The sequence below is a fragment of the Pteropus alecto genome, unplaced genomic scaffold (genome assembly GCF_000325575.1).
Source record: "Pteropus alecto unplaced genomic scaffold, ASM32557v1 scaffold134, whole genome shotgun sequence".
Lineage (NCBI taxonomy): Eukaryota > Metazoa > Chordata > Mammalia > Chiroptera > Pteropodidae > Pteropus > Pteropus alecto.
The window spans coordinates 13,475,958-13,490,222 of NW_006436283.1; the positions used below are offsets into that span (position 1 = coordinate 13,475,958).

General features: G+C 34.4%; 1 pseudogene; it reads left to right on the top strand.

The window, feature by feature from the left end:
- Positions 1–829: 829 nt before the first annotated feature.
- LOC112480062 lies at positions 830–948 on the top strand (annotated as a pseudogene).
- Positions 949–14,265: the final 13,317 nt, after the last annotated feature.

A 14,265-nucleotide genomic window follows, 5' to 3' on the forward strand; every position in this document is an offset into this window, starting at 1 on the left:
TTTTCAAGCTCAAAGCCCATATTTTCCATGAAGGCGTCTAGCTTATTAACATCAAGCTCCACTCCTTAGAAAAAAAGAGGATAGGAATGAGAAAAGCAAAGAATCATGACAAAGTGAAAAATGTTAGGCATGTCCATGCATTAATTAGAAAGTGAACAATCAAAGGAATGATAAAATTAAGTGTAAAGAGTTGTCATGGAAATGAAAAACAGAACCTGCTCCTCATTTGCATCCAGGGGATCTGACTATAGCTCTTATGAGACATTCATAAGAAAAAGCCCCAAAGAATTAGACAAGCCTGATAAATTCTGGTAAGAAACTGCTTTTATAATTCGATTCAGAAAATAGGACTTGAAATGCAATGATAAAGACAAAAATCATTTTTTCAAAGGTAGTTATGTTTGAGTTTTTTTAAAGTAGTAAATGATGAGACAAAAACAATAAACAGGTTAGAATAACAATTTTGTTATCACCAAATATAAATGTAGTTTTAAAAAATAAGTGCAAAACATAAGGAATCTCAATTTTATCTGATTCTCACTCACCTTTGAGAGACTTTATGCCATCCAGCAATTTATGCTTATACAACTTTCCAAAGGCTGTAAGATAAGGCACAATAGAGTAATTGATAAGGAAACCTGCTAAAATAATTCAAAACTCTTCTATTTCATAAAGAACAATTTTTATAATTTTCCTCAAAAAAATTTAAAATTTATATTCCAACTAAGAGTTAGACCAATGGGAAAAAGCTTTTAGTAAATCTATCCACTTTTTTTTTTTTTTTGACAGTTTAAGCAATTAAAATTTCCAGGATTAAAAGAAGACAAAAATCTATGGCCATGCTACCCTGAACAAGCCCGATACCGTCCGATCTTGGAAGCTAAGCAAGGTCGGGCCTGGTTAGTACTTGGATGGGAGACCACCTAGGAAGACCAGGTGCTGTAGGTGTAAAAAATAAAAAAATAAGGGATTGCAAGCTGACAAGGTCCTTGCAATCTGTGAGGTCAACCATGGGTTGCCTCACCTAAAAAATAATAAAAAAATAAAAATAAAAAAATAAAAGAAGATGAAAGATCTTATAATAAAAGGGCTCAAATAGATTCAAGTAAAAGATATAAGGAAAATTCCCAACCTGGACACATTATAGTAACTTTAAAAATGTCAAATAAAAAGGTAAAATTCTAAAATCTTTCAAAGAAAACAGTAGGTCATCTATAAAGAAAGAAAAGCCAGACTGATATCAGATTTCTCAGCAATAATTCTAGATGCTGAAAGGCAGTGGAGTAATATTATTTGCAATATTAAAAAACTTTGAACTTGCACACAAATTGTTATTTAAACATGAGGCCATAATAAAAGTATTCTCAGGGATTCAAGGTTTAAGATTCACCACACGAGACCCATATTGAAATTCTTTTTAAAAGGAAGTAATAAGTAAAGTAAATCTAGGAGATGTAATACAAGTGGTATGGAAAGGAAAAGTGATCATCTATTTTGGTAAAGTTTATTGCTGACTTTTTAAAAAGTCTAGATACAGAGAAAAAAAGGGAAAGTAAATTGTCTATAATAATCCGGACTTAAATCCTAGATAAATACCAACATAATTGGGTTAGGAGGCAAGATAAGTTGACAGATGAGATATGAGAGAGTGTTAAAACCCTTATTTGGGGGAAGGTATAGATTGATAAGTTTAAGAAATCAGTAGGGTAAATGACCATCAATATAGGCCTTAAGGACAAGTATAATTTTTCAAACTGTAGGAAAAACTCAATGAATCTAATAGGAAGTATAAAGGTAGAAAAAAGTAACAAAAGAAGAATGCTGTAAGTAGAAACTATGAAAAATGATAGCAGAACTATATCTTACATAATAATAATAATTATAATTGAGTTTAACAATTATAAAATATAAACTTTTGGATGATATTAAAAAACAATCAAACAATATGTTGTTAACAAGATACAGAACAAGAAGACACAGAAAGGTGGAAAACAAAAGTACAACTATGAACCAAAAAAAAAGCTGAGGTTGCAATACTATTACCAGAGAAAATAGGATTTAAGGCAAATTATACCATAAGGGACAAAGAAGGATGTTATATATCTGTAAGAGGATCTATAGAACAAAAGATATTTTCACCATAAATATGTATGCACCTAACAATATGGCCTTAGAAATTAACGTATAAATCAGCAATTGAGAACTGCAAGGAGATATAGGTCTATTATAATTATAATTGGAGATTTTTAACACCTCTATTTAAAGATTGATATATCAAGCTAACAAAAATAAAAGAAATATTCAAGACTTGAACAATACAATTAATGTTTAAGCACACTTACTAACAGAATGTACATCTTTTTTTGAGCGCACACTTTTTTTGAGCAAACACCTCAAAAAACAGACCATATTTTAGGTCATAAAGGTATCCTAAAAAATTTCCAAAGGATCAGTGTCACATAGAATGTAATCTCGGACAATAATATAATAAAATTATATATATTTAATAACAAAAGACTTGCTAAACAGGCATATGTCAAGCTTGTCCACCTCCCACTCAGACAGAACATGGAAAAAACTCAGCACCCTTGCCTCATAAAAGCCTGGAAGTGCAAGCAACTTCCAAGACTTTCTCTTCTTGCTGTCATTACTGACGGCCCAGCTCAGCTTCTTGCTTTTAGACTTTCAAGTGAGAATCGATGAGTAGTCTGTGATATTATCCAACAGACTTTCTTCTGTAAAAGGTGAGGATTTTGCTCTTTTACCTGCCCTTTCTCCCATACCTTTGCCCTCTCTTATCACCCCATACTAACAGTTTTTTTGGGGGGTGGTTGCGATTAAGTGCTGATTATCATGACTATATAAATATTATAATGAAGCCAATAGTGGATACTTCTTATTACATAGTAGATTATAATTACATTTCCTTTTCTATTCAAAATTTTGTCTTGGAGTTAACAATTGCCTTATTTTTTCATTTTGCTTAGTTTTCAGTGTATCTATGTAATTAATCTCCCATTCTTAAACAGAATGGAAAATCTCTTAATATGTTCAAAAATGTTAGATATTCTATCAGTCTTTAACCTCTCACTTTTTTTTTCCCTTGGAGACTTCCCACCTAGAACACTGTATTCTCCTCTTCTAAATGAACAATTTCTCTAGTCTTTATGCATAGCTATGATCCTGGGATTTTCCCTTATTATTTCCCTGGAAATTCTCTTAATTTCACTCTCGTATTGGATTCCCTGTGTTCTCAGTTCTGGTGTCTTCCTCCTTTCTGGTTTATACTTTCATTTTGGAAAGTCACATACTCTGGCAGTTTCTTCAGATTATCCTCTGGAGCCACTTGTTTTCAGCCTAAGAAATTCCTTTGGTATTTCGTCTAAGGTAGGTCTGCTAGCAACAAATTCTCTCAATTTTTATTTATCTGAGAATGACTTTATTTTGCCTTCATTTTTAACATACAGCTTTACAGAATACAAGATTCTTGGTTGACAGATTTTTCTTTGAGTACTCTGAATATGTACCCTACTGACTTCTGATTTCCATTGTTTCTGCTGAAAAGACAACAGTTAACCTTACTGGGGTTCCCTTGTAAGTGATACATTGTTTTCCCTTTGCTATTTTCAAGATTTACTTCTTGTCTTTGACTTTCAGCATTTTCATTATGATGTGTCTGTTTGTGGTTCTCTTATTCTGTTTAGAGTTCATGGCATGTCCTGGATGTGTAGACTTTGTTTTTCAATTTGGGAAATTTTCTATAATTATTTCTTCGAATAATATTTCTGCTGCCTTATCTCCTCTCTTTTTGATACTCCCATTATTGTATGTTGGTATTCTTAATGGTGTCCCACATTTCTCTGGGGCTGTGTTCATTTTTCTTCATTCTTTTTTCTGCTTTTCATCTTGTATAATCTCTACCAATTAATCTTCAAGTTCTCTAATTCCTTGTTCTGCCAGTTCAAATCTACTGTAGGGCCCCTCTAGTGAGTTAAAAAACAGACTTAGTTATTGTACTTTTTAATTCCAGAATTTACAATTGGTTCTTTTTAAAAATTCTATCACTTTATTGATATCCTCTCTGTGATGCAATTTTGTTATCATACATACCTTTACTTATTAAATCATAGTTTCCTTTAGTTTTGTGAACATATTTATAATGGTTACTTTGAAGGCTTTTTCTGTTAAATTTGACATTTGGTTACTCTCACTGTTGCTTGCCCCCCACTTTCCCTGGTGTATGGATCATATTTTCCCGTTTCTTTGCATGCCTCATAATTTTTGTTGGAAACTGGACATTTTAGAAAATATATTTAACCAACTCTGAGTACTAGTAACCCCTGTCTGGGTTTATTGTTATTTGTTTTATTTGTTTAAGTGAGTGGCTGGGTTATTTTCTAAAGTCTATCTTTGACACCCCCCCTGCCCCCAACCCATACACACACCACGTTAAGACTCTGATATTACTTCTCAGGGATGCACAGTTGTGAGTATGTATGCCCATAGCTTTGGGTAGGGCTCTCTTCCTTTTTTTTTCCTGACCACATCCAGCTGTTAAACTCCACTAAATGCCTTCTGGTTTCTCTGTTGTTTTCAACAATGTTCTGATCCATAAATTGTTCCAATCAAATTCTGGCTCTTTTGAAGGAATAGTTTCTGAAGTCAATATTTGATATTTGTTCTGACTCCAGGAGGGTTCCTCCAGGTTGTCTTAGTCATGGTTCTCCCTGCAAACTATCCAGCCTATAGTTTAGGTTGTATCTTCATTAAATCCACCAAACTTCTTCCAACTGCCTTTCAACACAACCTCTACTGTTCTTGAAAATACTTTTAGGCTTGAATTTCTAGAGCTCTGTTGCAAATGAAGTCAGTTCCTTCTGGAAGTGACAGAAGCTCTCTGTTTTATGGCCTCCTTCTCCCTTGAGGCAAAATCTCTGAGCCAGGGCCCTGGAGCTTGGGGAGGGACATTAGTAAGCGTCTCTAAGAGTGACACCACTGCTTCAATAGCTGAGTGCTTGATAGAAGAGGAGGATCAGCAGTTTGAAATCCTCTCAGCTTGCTTCTCCTCTCATTGCATCATGAGCTCAGATAAGGGTAACTGGGGCCCCAGTATTTTCACTGAGCCATGCTGAAGGTAAAACCTCTATTCCATGAGTGGGGCTAGGTAGAAGAAGGAAGTCCCCACCTCTTGACTGCACTCTTCCAGCACTTAGCTTCAGCAATAGGTAGCCAGGGGCAGGGTGAGAAACACTGAAGTCCTGATCCTCTCAGGAAGAAAACAGCCCCTTGACTGGGACTTAGGGGGAGAGAGAGCTCTGTGGTTTTTGCAGCGTCAGTCTGGAGTGGAGTCTCTGCCTCAGAGCTGAGAGGGAGGAAAGAGACTGATTTTGGCTCAGGTACCACAGACTCTTGCCTCCTTACTGAATTTTAAAAGGTTTGCTTGAATAGATGTTTTTTTATTTGCTGTTTGCTCTTAGGCCCATTTCTAGAGGCTTTAAATGGTTGTTTTAAAAATAATTTTCTCCAGTTTCACCAGCAGGTGAGTCAGTAAAGTTGCTCATGCTGTCATGTCAGGATTCAATTCTCCAGTAGTTTCTTCACCCCCACCCACTTTTATTGATATATAAACGACACATTGCATTCTATAAGTTTAAGGTGTACAATATGGTAATTTGACATGTATATTATGTGAAATGATTACTACAAAAAGGTTAACACATACTTTACTTCACATAATTACCATTTTTTTTTTTTGTTGCTGTTATGGTAAGAAAATTTAAGACCTACTAACAATACAGTATTGTTAGTTACAGTCACCATACTGTAACTAGAGTTATATTACATAACTATAGTATATTACTTCCCTAGAACTGACTCCACTTATAACTAGAAGTTTCTACCCTTTGACTAACATATCCTCATTTCTTCCACCCCCCGCCCCCTGCCGCAGTCCCTGGCAACCACTCTCTGCTACTATGAATTCAGTGTTTTCAGATTGCACATGTAAGTGAGAGTATTCAGTATTTGTCTTTCTCTGACTTATTTCACTTAGCATAATGCCCTCAAGTTTCACCCATGTTGTTGCAAATGGCAGGATTTTCTTTTCTTTTTTTTTTATGGCTGAATAATATTCCATCATAAGTATATATTAATTATATATAACTTTATATATTTATAAGTATATATAATTATATACTTATAATTGTACATATATAACTTTTTTATCCATTCACCTGTTGATAGATACTTAGGTTGTTTCCATGTCTTGACTACTGTGATTAATGCTACAATGAATATGAGGTTGCAGACATCTTTTGGCAGATATTTTTATGCCAGTAACATACTATTTTTATTACTATAGCTTTGTAATATATTTTGAGATACTGATTTTATTTCCTTTGGATAAAGTGTGATTGCTAGATCATATGGTAATTTTCTTTTGAACTTTTTGAGAAGTCTTTATACTACTTTCCATAGTGACTGTACCAATTTACATTCCTACAACAGCCCACAGGGCTCCTTTTCCTCCACATCTGTTATCTCTTTTCCTTTTGATAATAGCTATTCTAGCAGGTTTCTGGTGGTATCTCATTGAAATTTTGATTTGTGCTTCCTTGATGATTAGTGATGTTGAACATATTTTCATTTACCTGTTGGCCATTTGCATGTCTTCTTTGGTCTATTTGGGTTCTTTGCTCACTTTATAATTGGGTTGATTTTTGCTGTTGAGTTGTATGAGTTCCTTAAATATTTGGATATTAACCCTTTATCACATATGTTGTTTGCAAATATCTTTTCCCGTTCTACAGGTTGCCTTTTTCATTTGTTGATTGTTTCTTTTGCTGTGCAGAAGTCTTTTAGTTTGATGTACTTCTACTTTTTGCTTTTGTTGCCTACGCTTTTGGTGTCATCTCCAAAAATCATTGCCAAGGCCAATGTCAATGAGGCTTTCCCCTATGTTTTCCTTTAATAGTTTTATAGTTTCAAGTTATGTTTTAGTCCTTAATCTATTTGAGCTCATTTTTGGGACTAGTGTAAACTGTGGGTCTAGTTTCATTCTTTTCCACGTGAATATCTAGTTTTCCCAACACTATTTATTAAAGTGACTATCCTTTTTCCAGTAAGTATGCAGGTATCCCTTGTCAAATATTAGTTGTCTGTCTATACATGGGTTTATTCCTGGGCTCTTGATTCTGTTCCATCGGTCTATGTGTATGTTTTTTATGCCAATATCATACTGCTCTTATTACTATAGTTTTGTAATGTATTTTGAAATCAAGAAGTGTGATACCTCTGGCTTTGTTGTCTCTCAAGGTTGCTTTCAGAGTCTTTTCTGTTTCCATATAAATTTTAAGATTTTTTTCAATTTCTGTGTAAAATGCCATTGGAGTTTTGATAGGGATTGTATTACATCTATAGATAGCTTTGGGTAGTATGAATATTTTAACATGAACTCTTCTGATCCATGGACATAGGATACCTTTCCATTTATTTGTATCTTCTCCAATTTCTTTCATAAATGTCTTATAGATTCTAGTGTTTAGATCCTCTCCTTGGTTAAATTTACTTCTAGGTATTTTGTTGTTTTTTGATGCTATTGTAAATGAGATTGTTTTATTTCTTTTTCAGATTTCACTGTTAGTGTAAGGAAATGGAACTGATTTGTGTACGTTGATTTTGTATCCTGAAATTTCACTGAATTAATTTATTAGTTCTAACAGCTTTTTGGTGGAATCTTTAGGGTAGTCTATATATGAGATCATGTCATCTGCAAATAGAGACAGTTAAACTTCCTTTCTAATTTGTAGGCCTTTTATTTCTTTTTCTTGTCCAATTGCTCTGGCAAGGATATCCAGTACTATGCTGAATAGCAGTGGTAAAGTGTGGGCACCCTGTCTTCTTCTTGATCTTAGATGGAAAGCTTTCAACCTTTCACCATTGAGTATGATGTTATTTGAGGCCTTGTCATATATAGCTTTTATTATGTTGATGTATGTTTCCTTCTATAACCACTTTGTTGAGAGTTTTTATCATGAATGGATGGTGAATTTTGTCAAAATTTTTTCAGCATATATAAAGATGATAATTTGATTTTACTCTTTTATTCTATTAAAGTAACATTTATTGATTTACATATGTTGATCCATTCTTATATCCCAGGGATGAATCTCACTTGATCATGGTGTAAGATCCTTTTAATGTATTGTTGAATTTGATGTGCTAATATTTTCTTGATAATTTTTCTTCTATATTAATCAGAAATATTGGCTTGTAGTATCCTATCTGGCCTTGGTATCAGGGTAATACTGGCTTTATAAAATGAGTTTGAAAAAGTGTTCTCTCCTCTTCAGTTTTTTGGACATGTTTGAGAAGAATTTGCATTAACTCTTCTTTAAATTCTTAAAATTCTTGTAGAATATACTTGTGAAGCCATCTGAGATTTTATATTAGTTGAGAAGTTTTTGATTACTGATACAATCTCTTTACTCATTACTGGTCTGTTCAGATTTTCTATTTCCTCATGATTCAGTCTTGGTAGATTGTAGAGTTATAGGAATATACCCATTTCTTGACCAATTTGTTGTCATATAATTATTCATAGTTGTCTCTTGTGAATATTTCTATTTCTGCAGTATCAGTTGAAATGTTGAGAAAAATTCCTTACAAATACTTTTGTTTATAATTTATGAGGCTTCTTTTTTTTTCTTGGTAAGTCTAATGAAAGGTTTGTCAATTTTTTTTCATCTTTTCAAATAACCAATTCAGTTTTGTTGCTCTGTTGTTCTGTATTCTCTATTTATTTCTGCTCTGATTTTTGTTATCTGCTTTCTTTTGCTAACTTAGATTTAGTTTTTCTTTTTCTAGTTCCTTGGGGTATATTTCCTGAATGTCTAAGACTGAGTTTCTTATCTTTTCTCTCCTATTTTCCACTTTTTTTGTATTTTTTTCTAAATATTCAATTTTACCTTTCAGCCCTTCCAATGATTTTCTAAATTTCTGTTGCTTTTTTTTTTTTTCAAGTACTTTTTTTTTCTTCCTGTTTTCTAAGTGTTCCTTTTTAATAGTGTCTCCTATCTGGTTGCACACCCTTTTCTTTTTTCATAACTATGGCCTTTCTCATCTTTCTGAGGATATTAGTTTAAATTGTTTTGAATTATTTTCTTGCTTTCTCCTTTGACTGTTTCCCATAAGTTTCTTCTTTTCTGCCAGTTCTTCTTTCTGTCTCTCATGTAAGAGAACTTTCTTATAAGTCATATGATCCCTGGTTGTTTATATTTAAGAGTAAAGTGTTTTTGTCGCAGGAGTACGAGTGCCAATATCTATCTTTTTGTTGCAGGCTGCAGATGTTAATATCTGAATGAGGCATAATAGAATTCACTGCCAGCATTTAGGTAGGCCAGTGAGAGAAGACAACTTGGGAGAATCTCACCATGCAATATGTTGACTTTCATTTAATCTCCCTGTGTCAGTAGAGGACTCACACTCAATCCTGGCTGAGTCTGATATCCAGGTGTTTGATATCTAGTTTAACCCTGCCATAGAATGAGTCTCTTAGCTGCTTGAATAAGGAATACTTGTTTGGCTGTAGAGTGAAGAAAGGGATCAGTAGCTCAAATTGCTCTTTTTTAAGACTTCCTCCCAATTCTTTCTTCTGTTTTAAACTATATCCCACACTCCAACTTTATTTTTATTTGTATTTTTTTCAGCTTTACTGAAACATAATGGACAATTAGTTGCTCATATTTACATTGTACAATTCAGTGAGTTTTTGTCAGTTATAGTTGGTATACAATAATATATTAGTTACAGTTGTACAGCATAGTGATTAGAGGTCTATATAATTCACAAAGTGATCACTCCACTAAATCTAGTACCCTTCTTCCCCCTTACATATTTATTACAACATTATTGACTATTTTCCTTATGCTGCACTTTATAACTCCATGTCTATTTTGTAACTATTCATTTGTACTTATTAATCCTTTTGCCCTTTTTACTGTCCCCACAACCTCCCTCCCATCTAGTATCCCTCAAATCATTCTCTGTATTTATGAGTTTATTTCTATTTTTGTTATTTTGTTCTTTAGATTCTACATGTATGTGAAATCATGCAATATTTGTCTTTCTCTATCTCACTTATTTTATTTGGTGCATTACTCTCTATGTCCATCAAGGCAATATCTTCTTCCATCCCCTTCCTTTTACTCTGTATGTGTCTTTTAATCTGAAATGAGTGTCTTGTAGGCAGCATATGTAGGAGTTTTGTTTTCTTATCCATTCAGCCACTCTATCTTTTGTTTGGCGCACTTAATTCTTTTCTAGGTAAGGTACTTGTTGATAGGAATGTAGTTATTACTATTCTTTATTCCTGTTTTTTATATGTTTTTTCTTATTAAAGAAGTTCTTCCAACATTTTCTGCAATACTGGCTTGGAGTTGATAAATTTCTTTAGCTTATTTTTGTCTGGGAAGCTCTTTCTTTGTCCTTCGACTCTAAATGATAGCTTTGCTGGATAAAGTATTATTGGTTATAGATCCCGAGTTTTCATCACGTTGAATGTGCTAAGCCCTTCTGTCCTACGAAGTTTCTTTTGAGAAATCAGCTGCCTGTTTTACCGGTGCTTCCTTGTAGGTAACTAACTGCTTTTCTGTTGCTGCTTTTTAAGATTCTTTGTCTTTAACTTTTGGCATTTTAATTATAACGTGACTTGGTGTCAGCCTCTTTGGGTTCATCTTTTTTGGGACTTTCTGAGTTTCCTGGGTTTGTGTTGTATGTCTATTTTCTTCACCAGGTTAGGGAAGTTTTCCATCATTATTCTTCAAATAGCTCTTCAACTTCTTCTTTTCCTTCAGGTACCCCTATGACATGTACATTTTACATTTAATTCGGTCCCATAGGCTCCTTAAATTATTATTGTCTTGGATTCTTTTTCTTGCCATTCCGATTGAGTGTCCTTGGCTTCCCCATCTTCTATATCAGTGGTTTGATCCTCTTCCTTATCCATTCTGTTTATTCCAATATACTCTTCATCTTCTTTATTTCTGACTGGTTCCCTTTTATAATTTCCATTTCCATTTTTATCTTTTTGATAAAGTTCTCACTGAATTTATCTATGCTTCCCCTTAGTTCATTGAGTGTCTTTATAACCTTTGTTTTGAACTCTGCGTCTGTTAGATTGCTTGACTCCATTATTTCTGGATCTCTGTTCTGTTCTCTCATATGGTTTCTGCTTCTTTGTCTTCCCATTCTGGCTGCTTTTCTGTGTCTGTTTCTATGTACTAAGCAAAGCTCAAGTCTCCTGGTCTTATTAGCGTGGCTTTGTGTAGTAGGTGTCCAGTGGCACAGTCCTGGGAGGGGTTCAGCTGCAGGCCAAGTTTAGCTCCAGCCTGTGCCCCTCCAGGGCCACCTGTTAAGATTTAGCAAGCAATCCACAGATGCTGTGCAAGAAACCATGCCAGAAACCTAGGCCAGCTGCCACCAGTGAGAGTCTTGGTGCTGCTCAGCAAGGAGCACCTGACTCTCCTATGACACACTGGGATGTGGCTTGGGTGGTGCTGAGTTGGGGGAGGTGGGGTTTCAGGGAATCCTCTGGGTGGGGCGACCTCTGTTATCCAGTTCAATGACGTTTCAGCTATGGAGGTGCTGTGTCCACACATTGGGAGTGGGGGAGGGTTCAATAGAGGAACAATGGATACCGCCCACTCTTTGGCCAGAGAGGGAGCCTTGCCTCTGGCCCTCACTCTGACAACTCAGTGTCATCCTGTAAATCCCTGGTGCCCCTGCACAGCCCACCCTGCACTGGTGCTCAGAGTGAGTGGGTCCATCTCCAAGAAAGTCTGCTCACGGATGCGGCCCTTTTAAGAGGTTCTGCAGCTGCCGGCTGCTGTTGCTGCTGCTGTAGCCTCTGTCCCACTCAGCTGCTTGGGACCAGGCAGCCTCGTGTCTTCACTCCCTTCTACATTGTAGGTTGATTCTCTCTCTAGTTGTAGTGCTTCTGTTCATCTAGATCCCAGGTGACTTAACTTGTTCTTTGCTCTGTGTTTCTGTCACAACTTTGATTTGGTCGCAAGAGGGATGAATCGTCTATGCCATTTTTCCCCTCCTCCCCACACTCCGACTTTAGAGGTACCAGGAGCCTCCACTTCCTGAGCCTTTTATAAGTTTTGTGACATGAAGTGGCTTTCTTCTTGTTTGCTTCTCCTTTCAGACTCAATTTTTACCTTTTATGGTCTTTCATCTACTACCTATTTTTCAAAATTCAATTGACACCTTATATGCTATAATGTTCTCTACTATTCTCTTAGTCTTTGTGCATTATGCCTTTTCAATTTCTTTTACATCCTTTTAGCATTTTAGGAACTGACAAAGATAAATGTAAATATGTAGTTTGCAATATTTATCTAGAAGCTCTTTGTCTTACCTACTCAACTAGATTATGAACTTTGAAGTGAAAAGACTTTGTTTTGAGCAGTAAGACTGGCATATATCTTCACAGCTCCTGAATTTAGAAAAATACTTAAAGAAATTATTTAATAAACATAATTGGATTTTTAAAATTAAAACATATCTTTATTTTATGTTTTAAATATTTTAAAAACATTTTCATAGTTTCATATCCATCATTTTATCTTCACCATCATATCATATCATAGACAGACATTATTATTATTCTCATTTCACAGATGGATTATATCTGAATTATTGATTTGATTGAGTCAAATTAAAAAAGTATTTCTCCACATGATGTGAATACCACTGTGTACTCTGTAGTATATCAACATGAGATTATATATGGTTTCCCAAACTTGCCATGATCAGGTATGCCTCTTTGCCTTTAACAATGCTTTTATTTTCAGTTCTTGCCACCTCTTACTTTCAAAACTTTCAGGTTCATTTGAAATAATATCCACTCTATGAAGCCTTAGAGTCTCCAGGCATAGCTGGCCAATCTCTCCTATGTACTTTCAAAGCAGTACATCTTAATAATAATATAGCACTGTACACAGAGTACATAGCATTTGTTTTTGTTTTATATGTGCTGTCTATATCTACATTGAGTGCTTTTAGGATCTGTACATTATCTTATTCACCTGTGTGACTCAGAGCCTAGTATAATTTCTAGAACCTAATGGCAACCAATTACCTTTTTTATTGGATAGATGAATACTTCATTGGTAAATTAAATGCTTACCATCAAGTGGCAAACTTTTCATCAACACAGAGTTTTCCTGTAGTTGGCGTCTTAAACCTATGGTTTTCAAAATATTTTCCATATCGTCATAGTTAACTTCGTTACCTTAAAAAAGAAAATATTGGAAATAGATCAAATTAAAACTTTACATAATAATGATAATAATAATAATAGTAGTAATAGTAATAATAAAATAAAATCAACTATGTTTGTATATCATCCTCAAATACAGGATAAAAATCAATGGAAACATCGGCCGTTACCTACTTATATAGAATTAGAATGAGAATTCAGAAATAAAACTTCCGGTAAAAGGGAGTTTTTCAGTGTTAGGAACAAGGAACAAACAACACACACAGAAAGTTAGTATTTCCACAACAGCCCACTGAACTTGCTGGTGTAAACAATTCTGCCAGCATGTAATATTTACTCTATTATTTTATCTTTGCCTGAACTATGAGCTTATTCACAGTGGTTATATTACTATATATATAATTTACCTTGCCATTTTGCTATTAGAACAGTAGGAAAAAAATTATATCATTTAAAAACTCCAAAGAATATAGGGCTTGTTAATTAGGCATTACATTGTGGTCTTTTAAATAAGATGTAGGTAACAACTCATTATAATAATGAATAACATTAGTTTATAAAGTCTCTTTAGTTATGTGTATATGACCAATTAGAAGAGATATAACGGCAAGAGTAATATGTCATGAATAGGATAACAGAAAATAGTTTTAAAATAACTTCTTCTGTTATGTATTGAGATTATTTTTATTATGGTTTCCCATCACTTCTCACTCACCTAGAAATTCATGTACTTCATCCAGAAGATTAGCTAGTTTAACTCTTCTTGTATCTATAAGACAAGACAAAAGTTAGATATAGTCCTGCTATAGACTGAATTGTGTCCCTTCCAATTTATATTTTGAAGCTTAACACTCTAATGTGACTGTATTGGAGATAACATCTGTAGGAGATAATTAAGGTTAAATGAGGTCATAAAAGCAAGACCCTAATTCAATAAGGCTTATAAAAAGAGGAAAATATTTCTCTCCCTCTCTCCCTCT